We start from the raw sequence: 13,646 nt of genomic DNA, 5'->3' as shown, positions 1-13,646 counted from the left end.
TGCCAGATAAAACATGCCCATTCCTGTGTCTCGATACATCTTCTATCATTATATGTAATCAGTTTTTTTTAAATAGTCAACAATATAGGAGCTTATTCCTGACCACACACACACACACACACACACACACACACACACACACACACATACACACAGAGTCTTTCAGCTTTACTGGTATTCATCATTGTTTAACTTTAGTGAGCTGGTGAGAATTGGTGTGATTGTGCAATGATTATTACATATGCCCCGACAAAGATTAGCAGTAATACCAAAAAGTATGATTGGTTCCACACGAATCCTTCCATAATATAAACAAATCATCTGTGCGGATTTCCGAAAAATGCTTCTGTTGTGTCGGAACCTCATACGTCATATATATATATATATATATATATATATATATATATATATATATATATATATATATATATATATATATACAAGTGGGTGTGCAATAATTAATGCCCCTGACCCACTTCCAGTTGTCTGATCTAGCTAAAATTTTGCATGTGTAAAGATTTATATCTTTAGGGGTTATGTGTATAATTACATCTCTGACCTAATTGCGGTTTCTGTTTTACAGGTGTTTGAACTGAGTCAGGTGTGAAATGGAGCGTGTTGAGTGTCGAGCAGTGATACGGTTTTTGTATTTGAAAGAACGCACACCACAGGAGACTTTGGATGAAATGAAAGAAACTTATGGTGATAATGCACCATCATATGACTTAGTAAGACGCTGGCATCGTGAATTCAAACATGGCCGAAGTCTGTGGAAACAGCTCCCAGACAGGGTCGCCTCCCTTCTTCCATTGATGAGGCATGTGTCCGTCAAGTTTATGCTGCCATTTTGGAAGATCGGCGCATTACTATTCGCCAAATAGCCCAGGATGTCAAGATTAGTACAGGGTCTGTGGAAACTATCATTCATGACCATTTGCATATGCATAAGGTGTATGCCAGATGAATTCCCAGGTTGCTCACACCATTCCAGAAGCGAGAACGCGTTGAGTGCTCGAGGATGAATTTGGAGATGTTCCAAGAAGATGATTCAAAGTTTTTCAAAAGATTGATTACACAGGATGAAACCTGGGTCCATCACTATGATTTAGAGACCAAACCCCAGTGAATGCAGTGGAAGCACTTGGACACACACCCTACAAAGAAGGAAAGGGTGAAGCTGTCCGCTCGCAAGGTCATTTTCACAGTCTTCTGGGACCAGGACGGAGTAGTGATGACAGATTTCCTGGCAAAGGGTACCACAATTACAGGAGCCTATTATGCTTCACTTTTGAAGAAATTACGGGAAGCTATCAAGATCAAGAGGCGGGGCAAGATCAGCAAAGTTACCCTCCTCCTGCAGGACAACGCTCCGGTTCACAACTCGTATGTCGCCAGATCGGAAGCACGGGCGTGTGGTTATGAAATCCTTCCCCATCCTCCCTAGTCCCCTTATCCTGTACCCTCTGACTTTCACCTCTTCCCAGCCATGAGGTTGTTTTTGAAAGGAAAGCGTTTTCCAGATGAGGCAGCCTTGATTTCTGAAGTCATGTCGTGGTGTGAGGACCAACCTGGGGCGTTTTACAAACACGGTCTCCAGAGCTGCATCAAACGATGGGAGAAATGCATAACTCTGGGTGGTTCCTATGTAGAGAAAAACTAAGAACTATGCCAACTTTCGTTGCTCTACTGCTATGGGAAGTGGGTCGGGTCAGGAGCATTACTTATTTCACGCCCCTAATACATACATATATATATATATATATATATATATATATATGATTTCATCAAAAAATAATGAAATATCTGAAAATACTTCCTAATATTTCTTTTCTAATCAAGGTGACATATTATCTCATTAGGGCAGGTTGATTTGCATTTTTTTTCAGAAAATCAACATGGCAGTCGTGAATAGTTGGTATTTGATGTGATAAGAACATATACCAAAGATTAGATTCCCATCTTGAACAGAAAATTTAGCATCTCATTTTAAAAATCGTATAGAAAAATGCTGAAAAATCCTTCACTTTCATAGCATTTTTCACAACACTGACTTTGGAATTTCACTATTTTTTGTAAAATATTCAATTAAAATTGATATATTGATATGAAATACATTGAAGGAAAAATAAATACATGAATTATAATTTTAATTATGAATCACAGCTAGCAAAATATCTCAACTTTTACTGCATTGATTAAACAAAAATTGTAAAAACAGCTAATTAGCAAATAAGTGTTTTAAATTTCACAATTCAAAAAGATATGTGAAGATGTATTACACAATATAACAACTTGATAGAAGTTACAGAACCATGTATTTTAATTTTTTATTAGAGGCAATAATATAAACTTATACGAGAACTAAAATGTTCTGTATAATTTCCTTTTGATGAAAATGAAGGTCAATTTGCTGGCACGATGACTTTGTAATAATGTGTCTGTCTTGCTGCCTGCCTATATATAGCTTTTTAAATAAAAGCAATTAAATTTGACCAGCGTGTGGCTGCAAAATTAGTAGCAGTAATCTTCTTTTTTTATATTTTTAATTAATTAATGTTCACTATTCGGGGGGAAAACAACACAAAAAAATTATTTGAAACACTTATTTTTAAATATTTTTGCGATGTAATATGAATAAAACTAACTATTGTTTGGGTGAATTAAGAAAACTTATAAAATTTAATGAATAAATATTTATTTACCTAATGCACAAACTCGTTTGAATGCCATCTTCTCTCACATGCAATTAATCTGAGTTTATCATCGATATTATATTTTACGGAAGTAGTGCAAAAGCAATATATTTTGAACTGTTTAAAACAGTAATTTGGATTTCAGTTAACTGTTTTATTCTCTGAATCATATTAAAATATACTGTTGTTGTTTAAAAAAAAATATTGTCGGTTTGGATCTCAGACCAACTAATTGCATACACTTGGATGATAAATTTGAGCAAAATATTTAATTTATCATAGTGTTTGAAGATAGACAACTCCGGCCCATAAACACATTAATCGTGTGGCTTATGTTAGCCATCTTCCTTGATTCAAGGGTCCACTTTTCTAAGCTAACTTCTCCACAAGAAATGCCAACAGCATACTCAAAAAACAGCCTCTGGTCTTCACACTTAAATTATTTGTTTTTCCTGCTGTCAGATAATCATGATCAGGAGGGACAGTAATTTTTTAGACTTCTACTTGAGGCAAATCTTGATAATTATTGATACAAAGTTTCCCCAAAGGACCAGTAAATGTTGTTAGGCTTTTTTCTGGTTCCATCAATTAATTTAAAAATTACTGTAAATGGCAGTTCTTCTAGTGGAACCTGAAAATTGGAAAATTTGCATGTTTAATAATAGAGCCAGATTACATAAAAAATAACATATTATTTTATTTTCCACAAAAAAGGAACATAATTGCACGTGAATCTATAGAATTAATTTTACCTCCTTGTTAGGAGGACAAGTGTAGATTATGTGCCTTGTTTGATAATTTTCTGTCTTACACTTTACTGAAGTCATCACATCTCAAGACAGAAAGTTTACAGCTACAAGAAGATATATAAAACAATCTGTCTAACAGTTCCTTCATTCTTTTCACTTTGATTGCTGCAAGAGATTTCCTGTCAATCTGTTTGGCCCTTTCATAGCAAAATATATTGACCTTCTGTCCTATATAACGTTCCCCTAACAAGAGAAATTGTGGATTAACTACTTGCCAAATACTAATTAATTCCTTAGCAATAAACTTAGAAATCTCACTACCTTTTAATTGGGGATAACTGTTTTCGAGGAAATAACTAAACTAGTTGAGGGTGCTGTTCCATCCAAATGACAAGGTGGACCAGCAAACTTTGTGAACCACGGGTAGTTTTAACCCGTGGTTCACAAAGTTTGCTGGTCCACCTTGTCGTGCTTTTAATGACATTCTAATCTGAAAAGTAAAATAAATAAATGGATTATAAATGAAGGAAACTGTATTAGGCTATCTTCCAGTTTCATACGTAAAAAAATAAGTGCTAGTTATAAGAAATAATGAAAAACGTTGTAGAGTTGAATTAGATGTATTAAAGAGAGAGGACCAAACCAAATCAGAGGCATAGTAGTGTTTAGTTTAGACATTTTTAGCAGATTTTAGCTCCTCCTTCGATAACACGAATTTATCCATGAAAATATTCATTCTTACTGTAGCTGTGCCATTTTAAACGAGTGTTCCTATTTACAATGCCTCCCCATGGGGCAGAGTTAGGCACCAGGATCGTTTTTTAATGTGGAGAAAAAGAAACAAAAATAAAAATTGTCTCAATCATAAAGGATTTCTCCTCCACTGACAGAGAACAAGAAATTGAAGTGCAGCATCTGAAGAACTTTTAAACGAGTGTTTAGTGTTTAGAGTTCGAAAAACCAGTGCTTGTGCATCTATGTTACTATGCTATTTTTAATAGTATTTTCAAGTTTCGATTTAATTTTTATGAAATGTTTGTTCAATAAATTTTTAGGTAAATGTACAGAATAGTTGCAATACAACCTCCGTCCCATATTAAGAATGGCTTTCTAAATAACATATTTATTTTAGCTCAATAGCATAGATGCGCAAATAACGAAAACCCTTTAAAGGAGTTTCCTTATTTACTCGTATTAATCTTTGTTGATTATCTGTTTTTAAAACTATAATTTTAGAAAAACAAAACACTGCTTAAAAAAAATTACTCCATGAAAATAAAAGAAATTAAAATTTGACAATAATTTTCTGCGAAGTATTTTGTATTAAGTAAAAAAAAACTTGAAAATTTACGTACTTATGTTTCGTAAAGAATGTGTAGAATAAAATTGTATGGACTATTTTTGTTTTGTTGTTTTGATATAAAACCGGAATATTACCATATTTTAATAAAAATTTCAAATAGAATTTGATGTGAAATATTAGGTTGGTGCAGAAATAATGTTTTTGACGTTCATTTGAACGCCAAAAAATGCCATTAATTTTGCACCAACCTAGAAAAACAAATTAAAAAAAGATAAAACAAATATGTTTAAATTCACTGCAGACACTGGAAATATAATAATATATATTTCAAACAAGTCTTTTTGTTTTTTCTCTCGAAATAATTAAGCCTAAATCGTAATGTTTTCAAATCAAATAATAAACAAACGTTAATTTTCAAAATCAATAACGAGCGTGTTTTGCGACGATGAAATCTAAAATGTTTCCACCCCCCATAAGTTCCTGAAATGAAAAAGCGAACTTTGGTTATTATTATTTAAAAAACATAAGTTTGCCTTTACACTTAATATTTATTTTATTAATTCATTATCCTCACTCATTTTATTTAAAAATGTAGTTTAAAACATATTCGATACAATGATTCTATTTTGTTAACAGTACAGATTGTTTTGATGACGGGACGTTCTTGACAATTCACCGAAAAACTTTTAATCGCTTCAATTTTTCAAATTTTAAAGTAATTTCTTCAAGCAAAGATAACGATTTTGAGAACAATATTTCGTGTAGGTCTTTTCTATGTCAAACCTCAATTATCATCACCATTGTTTCACCGGGGTTCCAAAATTGACCTGCCCTATTATCTCATAGACCGTTCTCTTCGCTTCTGATGAGAATCATTAGGCATAGAAATGCCGAGTTATAAAGAACATCTATAAACCATCCTCTCATCGACGCACTTTCCTTATTTGAACTGAGAAATAAATTTATGACTGTTGTAAAAAAAGTTTTCTTTTTGTATTGTGAGTAATTTTCTTAATATAATTAAGCTCCACCTTACATGGTGAGCTTCTTTTCTTATATCTTGATAAATCTCTATTTAAACCCCCCTTTAATCCATTACTATATATATATATATACATGTGTGTGTGCGTGTGTGTGTATGTGTGTGCGGATGTATGTGTGTATGTGTGTTTTCGTTTATTTTCTTCAAATGTGTCTAATTTTGAATATACCGTACGTTATAATGTTTTCGTCAATGTTTTTATGTTTTCCTCTACTTTTGATGGCATAAAGATTCTAGGTTTTATGTGTTATTCTGTATTCGCATAACTATTTGTGTTTATTAATATTCTGTTGTCGCATTATACATTTTTTTTATTTAGGAAGTAAATATTGCAAGACAGTATGCTATTAATATATGTATTTGTATTTATTTATAATAATAAGTTAATATTTTCAGAATTCTGAAAGACGTTTAATATGTTTATACTGGTATTAGGAGGCGTTATGTTCTAATGCTAGAATATTCCCCGTAAATGTATAATTTATATATATATACATATATATATATATATATATATATATATATGTACATATATATATATATACATATATATGCATATATCCATATATATATATATATGTATGCATATATATATATGTATATATATATATATCAATGAATGCGTGTATGTGGGTGATGCTTGTTTGTTTTCTACAATTAGAAAGTCTAAAGTAGCAATATAAGTGTTAAAAGTAAAACATACGCTGTTTGCATTGTATGAAATTTTAATAGGTATGCATATTTGAAGACATCGAAGACAATGTAAGTGGTGTTCTTTTCATATATTGCAACCAACTATCTTTTCAAAATTTAAATACAATAAATATTAAATATATTTTGACGAAACATATGCACATATACAATTCTCCAGGGAAGGCAATGGACATGATATTGAATGTTTACATCACTTTCTAATTACAGAATATTTACGAGCATAACGTCGAAATCACTCATGGCTGATGAAAACTCTGCACGCTTTAAACGCGTTTATCCAGTTTATTAACATAAATGAAATAAAACAAAACACACATATACACACGCACAAACACACAGACGCACCATTATATATATATATATATATATGTGTGTGTGTGTGCGCGTGTGTGTGTGTGTGTGTACGTGTAAAGCATTCATGGTTGACGTGCCATTAATCACAGAATCCAAATAACACATAAAACAAACGAGTACCCGCTTACATTTGTTAAAATCGGCTGCAATGAAAATAAAGCCATCAAAATGTCGCAGTTTATTTATAATTAACAGAACTTTCAATGGAACAACATTCTTCGTAGTCGAAAACAAGATCTTCTACAATCTGTGAAAAGAGCGCCAAAAACCTTGGTCGTTGCTATTCTCTACCTCTGCCTGATCGACACCGTTGGCAGGACCCACACAAAATGCAAAACGGTGGATTACGCTCAATTGATAAGTGGGCCCTTCTAGACAAAGACAAGGTTTGATGCAATAACTTTAGATTAACTGCCAACTTATCATTACCAATGCAGTTTTATTGAATCTCACTTATAAAAGTCAAGACAATGGAACGTCTGATCACCAAGTTCATTACAAAAATGGTTAAGATTTCTAATTTCCTAACGAACGTGGTACTATACAGTTCATTAACCCAGTAGTGGAGAATGCTCAAGCAGCAATAATATTTTGTCGAAAATTAAAAAAAAAAAAGGCAAAACAAGCTGTCAAAGATGGAAGATGAAGAATCGGTCCTTAAGATGCAAGCAATAGTCAGGGTCGTGGCTTGCAGAAAAGCAGGTCAAGGGATATACCCAAAGCAATTGTGTTCTAAATACCGCATGAAAAACAGAGGGAAATGGTTTTGGAAATAATTCCATAATCTTGAAGAAGCCAATCTTATTTCTACGGCTGTAGGTCAAAGTAAACAAGGTGCATTGACTAAGTGGGAGAGTGTAATAACAGGGAAATTACATGGCGTGACATCAAATACATGGAACCTAAAAAAATTAAGCGTTCTTACAAAAGTAATGTACGAAGTTTTACCAACGCCAGTTAACCTTCATGCCTGGGTGTTAAGTATATCAAACGACGCAAAACATGCTGGGAAATTGATAATCATAATTGTCATTGGATTCAAGTATTTCCTAAGAAGCTTCGAGACAATTAAGTATTGAAGATTGTTGCTGTGTGATTGCCTATAAAGCTCAAAATATCACCAATAGAGCAATTCATTTCATTAAAAAAGAAAATAATTCCAAATTATTATGTAAAATAGACAGAGATCGTCATTTTTTTATAGTTTCAGGGACTGGCGTATTGCATTCAACTTAGCACCTCGGTTCGCATTAACAACTGAAATCACTTAAACGGATTAGCGTCCAGGTATTGTCAATTTGGTCCGTTAATTTAAACAAAACTCTTGTTGAATTAACGGTTTTATTTGAGGAAAACTTTGACTTGAGATATCAGCGTAAGCTGGAAAGTTATGAAGACTTAGGGGAAGAATATAGCAGAAATGGATAGAAAAACATTGTGTTTCCTATCGAAGTCGGATGCTGAGGTTTTACTGCGAACTCAGCTTTCAAGTTCTCTAATAATCTTGGTCTTTCTTCGTCGGACAAAAAATAGACGCAAAGAAAATACAAGCCAAGGCTCTACTTGCATCATCGTTATTATGTCAGCCCACTAATTCACAACAATCCAACGATGCTTGGTGGTATCGTGAGGTACAGCTGGGGCGCCCTGGGCTAGTTGTAATGATGCTATGACTGGGAAACCATGCCTTTACCCAGAGTCATATTCTGATGAAAGCTTTGTTGGAAGCAATGTAGCTGTACAAGCAAAGGTTATTGTGTGAAAAATGTTTTATACTCAAACAAACACATACACACACACACACACACATATATATATATATATGTGTGTGTATGTGTGTGTGTGTGAAAAGCGAGAGGAAGAGGGAAAATAATAGAATAATCTTAATAAGTTTAGATGATAATGCGTGAAGTTACATAATAACTTTATTAAATTATCAAGTCCAAAGGTGTTACAGAAAGCGGAATAAATAGGAACTATCTTAAGGGCATGCCATTTCGAAGCTAAATGCTACTCGTCGGAAGAAGAGAAAAAAGCTAGCATTAGAAAATGTAAAGGTTAAAAGACAACGCCAACTTCGAAAAACATTCAGATTTGACACCGAAAAATGGTTGAGATTAGACAAGTTGAATAGAAATTATAAGGGAAAGCGATATAATAGGGATAATAGAAAGAAAAGACAGAAAAAAGAAAATAAATGTTAAAAACATTTACAAAAATATAATAAAATACATTTTTTCACTTATAAAAATATGAAAATATGAAAAATCTAAAAAAACATTGTTGAACTTATTTTATTTCAATTTCCAAACATCTAAAAACTTACAATAAAAAATAGAAATTCTAAAATATAAATAAAGCTGGACAAATTTAGTAAAATGTTTTAAATTAAATCAAATCAAATCATCGGAAGATAATCCATAAGGATAAAATGAAACGGATTTTAATTGAATAATGTAAGGAATCGTTTGAATGTCTGCAATGAGTCTGAAAAGACATCGAAGGACTTTTCTGATGATATTTTATTTTGTGGATCGAAAAGAATTTATATAAATTCCGTGTGTAGTTCGTCGTGCGGCTGTGTTGCTTTTCGTCTTTCGAAGGAGACATCTTCAAGAGGGATGTGTGAGTATCAGTGCGATTTGGGCTGGTAGGTTTTTATATACAGTAGCAGTGAGGGATGCGTACTAAATGTGTTGACTAATGTGGGAGAGAAGTTAGCCGAGTTCTGTCGTCAGGGTTGGGTCAAGTATGGAATGGGGGTTAGGAAATATATATATATATATATATATATATATATATATATATATATATATTCTACTCAATTGCAGTTAATTTTTTTCATCCCTATGTAGTTGAATTCTCTTCGTAATTGTAGACATATTAGAATCGCATTATGCAAGTGCTAAGTCTGCGATAGGTTAATTTTTTTCCAGGAATTTAAATTGCATTCTTTATTTTAACATTTTTTTTTATTCAATGTTTCTTTAAACTCCCCTCTTTCTCTCTCTTTCTCTCCCTCTTTCTCTCTCTTTCTCTCTCTCTCTTTCTCTCTCTTTCTCTCTCTTTCTCTCTCTCTCTTTCTCTCTCGCTATATATTATTATTATTATTATTATTATTATTATTATTATTATAATAATAATAATAATAACAACAACAACAACAACATACTACTTCGAAACATTTTCAAATGTTTCAGTTTTGTCCTCATATATAACGGTGCGGGATGGAAGGAGTGCAGACTTACAAAGAAGGGACTGTCGCGTTATGAGTATGATAAAAATACTTAATCGTGATCTGCAACCAATCCTGAGCAATTTCTTATCTCCATGTTTCATTCAAAGTTTTCAAACTTGCATGTAGTTTATTTCATTCTATAATATAATGTAAGTATGTTTTTTCTGATTGTCGTTTAAAGCGGTGTTTTGTTTTCCGTGGGAAATTGGCTGTTAGTGTCTAATAGATAGTATTCGACGCGTCATTGTTGTATGAGTAATGCAAGAATACAATATTCACATTGCCATAAGAAGCATTTATTCAAATGGGCAAAAGTGACTTGAACGAGGAACGAACGGAGCCATAGCTCAGCAAGGAATAGCTATCGCGCTGACTATTGAGGGTGTATTCATTTACACACTAAGTGCATTATAAGAACAGGTACTACATTTGCTTTTAATGTAATAGAGTGCAGACGCACACATGCAAATGCTGAGCCGTATGCCAAAAATCAACCATCAGCTTAAAGATGTGTGTAACGTCAGAAATCTTACGAAAAGTCACACGTGACAGGAGAATAGGAAATAACTTGTTACAAAATAAAAAAAGAGGCAAGTTATTGCAGGTCCCCTGTTCCTTACGACGAAGACTGCATACAACTTGGGGGTACTATGAGTAAATGTGTTACAGTATACTATTAAAAAGGCTATGCTCCGTACAGTATAAGTTTTATATATATATATATATATATATATATATATATATATATATATATATTCATGTATATGGAGTCTACATGTTGCTGGATAAGAACTTACCTTAGAGAATGCCAGGCCAATTGATGAGCATGTAAATTCGTTTTAAATTCTTGTTTATTTTCGAAACATTGCCTTCAGTACTGTTTTGGTGATAATATTTCACAGGACAAATCTGCAAAGAATCAGATACAAAAGTGATAAGCCATCAAACGTGTAAGAATTTAAACATAAGATCATTGTCTTTATGTAGTTGCATCTACCACTAAGCAAATTTTGACAATGTGAGGAAAATCCAGCTCTCACAAAATGGCTACTCTTTATGAGGAGAAAAAATTGTCCTACTCAAGAAGGATCTCTCCCTCACAAGCTGATGGGGAAAAAGCTATACTTTGTACAACATTTTTATTGATTTTATATATATATATATATATATATATATATATATATATATATATATATATATAGTTTGGAAGATTTTTAAACTTTAAAGCTATATAAAAAACTTACTTCATTTTTATATTTTTTTATCATTCGTTAGCTAACTAGTTAGTTAGTAAGTCATTTAATCACCTGCAACCAATGCATCAACTAGCTCTTTTCGAATTCACAATAGCCCTAATATTAATTTAATGGATCATCGGTTGTTTACCGTGAAAAACTGTTTGGGGATTTAAAATAAACAGTACATTAAATCATGGTTTCCCGGCAGTGTTAATCACACACCACCTCCCTTAATCACAAGAACAGAAAATATTCCAGATATTGGATCTAGTGATTTCATGATTTACTAAGCTAACCCAGTCTCGTTAAATCACCGCAAGCAATAAAAATTTAAGTTAAGCAACGTTGAACTTGTTCAGTGTCAGATTGGTGAGCATTTGGGATAATTGACGTATATTATATATGGTAAGCATGATAAACATGTGGTTGGAGACCTCATGCAAATGTGATATTACTCCCTTACGAGCGGAAACCAGGCGAGCGTCCATAGCGTATACAACGCAAATACGTATTATGTAAACGGTTTAGTTTAATCAGAGTGTCTTCCGAAAGCACATATTAAATGGATACAGTAAATTTTATACAAACGCTTGTTCCGCAAAAAAAAAAAAAAATGAGGCAACCAAGTTGTGGTTATTTTCTGCATGATTTACAATTCGTAATTCTGTTAACCAAAAAATGATAAGCATTTATTCAAGTTGTTGTTATATCCTTACTTTAAATAAGAACATAGCCAGAAACACGGGGTTATGGGTGAAAGACAAACGGGTTTATTTGACATATTCTCTTATTCTCTTCCTGTTTTTCCCCTTCTGCCTCACTCACGTGAGAAGGTCAATATATCCATTGTTCATTTAATCTATAAAGTGATGTTAGGTTATTCCATTACATCACCTTCCTCCCAAGCTAATTTATTCCATAGAATGTTCCGTTAACCATCTTTTCCTTTTTAGACTTTGTCCAAAAAATTCGGTCCTTTTCCTTTTCATTTCACTTCTCACCATTTGTGTTTGCCGATTTTTTCACTTTTGAAGAGTAACTATGATTTCTGAGTTACTGATATTTTTTTTGTTTTGAGGTTGTATATGGAAAGTGTCATATAGCACTTCCATTGGTAACTCTTGGTTTCTGACTGTTTCTATGTATCGCAGTCTCAGTTGGTTAATATATATTTTTTGTAGAAAAACGTCTGCCATTTTACAATGTAAACAATTCTTCCAATTCTTCTTGAGATTATGCATTTCTTCCCAAAAACCCTTCCCTATCCGATAATTTATCCCTGTCATTTTAAGTCTTGTGCCCTGCATTATTCTTGATATTTTTTAAAACTTTTTCTCTTGGGATTAACCGGCCGAACACCGAACATACCTTCCTGGCAAACATAATTTCAACTGGAGATAATTTAGCATTAGAGTTTAGATTTAATGTTATCCTATATATTGCTATTTTCTTCCATGTCGATGTTATTATTCTTATTTAAAGCTCGTTTAAAAGTTTCGAAAAATCTTTCAGCTTGTCCGTTTGATCGGGGGTTAAAAGATGGTGTTGCAATTTGTTTAATGGCCAGTGCTTCACAGCAGTGCTTGAATTCCTGACCTGTGAACATAGTGCAATTATCACTAACAATTGTTCTTGGAACTCCGAGCCGACTAAATACCTCTTCCAGCGTTTTTATTGTATTTGCCGCTGTAGGATATTTGTATTTAAAAATGTTTGGCCATTTTGACAGACTATCTACGATTACAAGGTAATAATATCCTTTTAAAGGTCCTACGTAATCGATATGAGAGGGAGATTTCGCGGCTAGTGGGCATACTTTACATAGTTTCACCATGTTCTCAATGTCCTGGAGATTCCACTATGTCCCATGTGGAATTCCTTTAGGATTTTCTTTTGTAATACTTGCGGTATTATCACTCTGTCTGCATACATCAGAGTTTAATCACACAAAGAAAATTGAAACATTTTTTACCCTTTTCTATTCTTTTCGTCTGGTCTCACTTGTATTTTTATCTTGTTAATATATTCATCTGTTTTCGCTGCTTTTTTATTTCATCAAGTGTAATAGGAAGTTCCCTAACGGTATTTATTAATATATGTGTTAGTTAATTTTCTTCTTTTAGTGCTGCTATAATAGTTTCTTCAAATTCAGTTTTACTGGGGATCAATCTAATCAAACCATCTTAATGTGCAAATATACTATATGCTAGGTGTTTCATTTTGAAATCGTAATTGAGCAAAATAATTCTCCATCTCTGTAATCTATTTGCCATATGAGTAGGAATCCTTTTTTTTTTAATGAATATCGATAGTAC

General features: G+C 32.9%; 1 protein-coding gene across 2 annotated transcripts in view; it reads right to left on the bottom strand.

The window, feature by feature from the left end:
• The window catches only part of LOC145277959 (guanylate cyclase soluble subunit beta-1-like), a 241,814-nt gene that overhangs the window by 175,679 nt on the left and 52,489 nt on the right, over positions 1–13,646 (bottom strand). The window contains exon 2 of one of the 2 annotated variants that reach the window (XM_080130083.1): positions 10,891–11,002. The exons of the other annotated variant lie outside the window; for it this stretch is intronic. The gene's annotated coding sequence lies outside the window, so the exon portion shown is untranslated. The remainder of the gene's footprint in view (positions 1–10,890; positions 11,003–13,646) is intronic. 2 annotated transcript variants of the gene reach the window in all.

This window comes from Euprymna scolopes, chromosome 6 (genome assembly GCF_053919585.1).
Source record: "Euprymna scolopes isolate OS-2025 chromosome 6, ASM5391958v1, whole genome shotgun sequence".
In the NCBI taxonomy this organism is placed as follows: domain Eukaryota; kingdom Metazoa; phylum Mollusca; class Cephalopoda; order Sepiida; family Sepiolidae; genus Euprymna; species Euprymna scolopes.
Note: the sequence above shows the minus strand (reverse complement) of the source record. Positions and strands in the feature narration are given on the sequence as shown.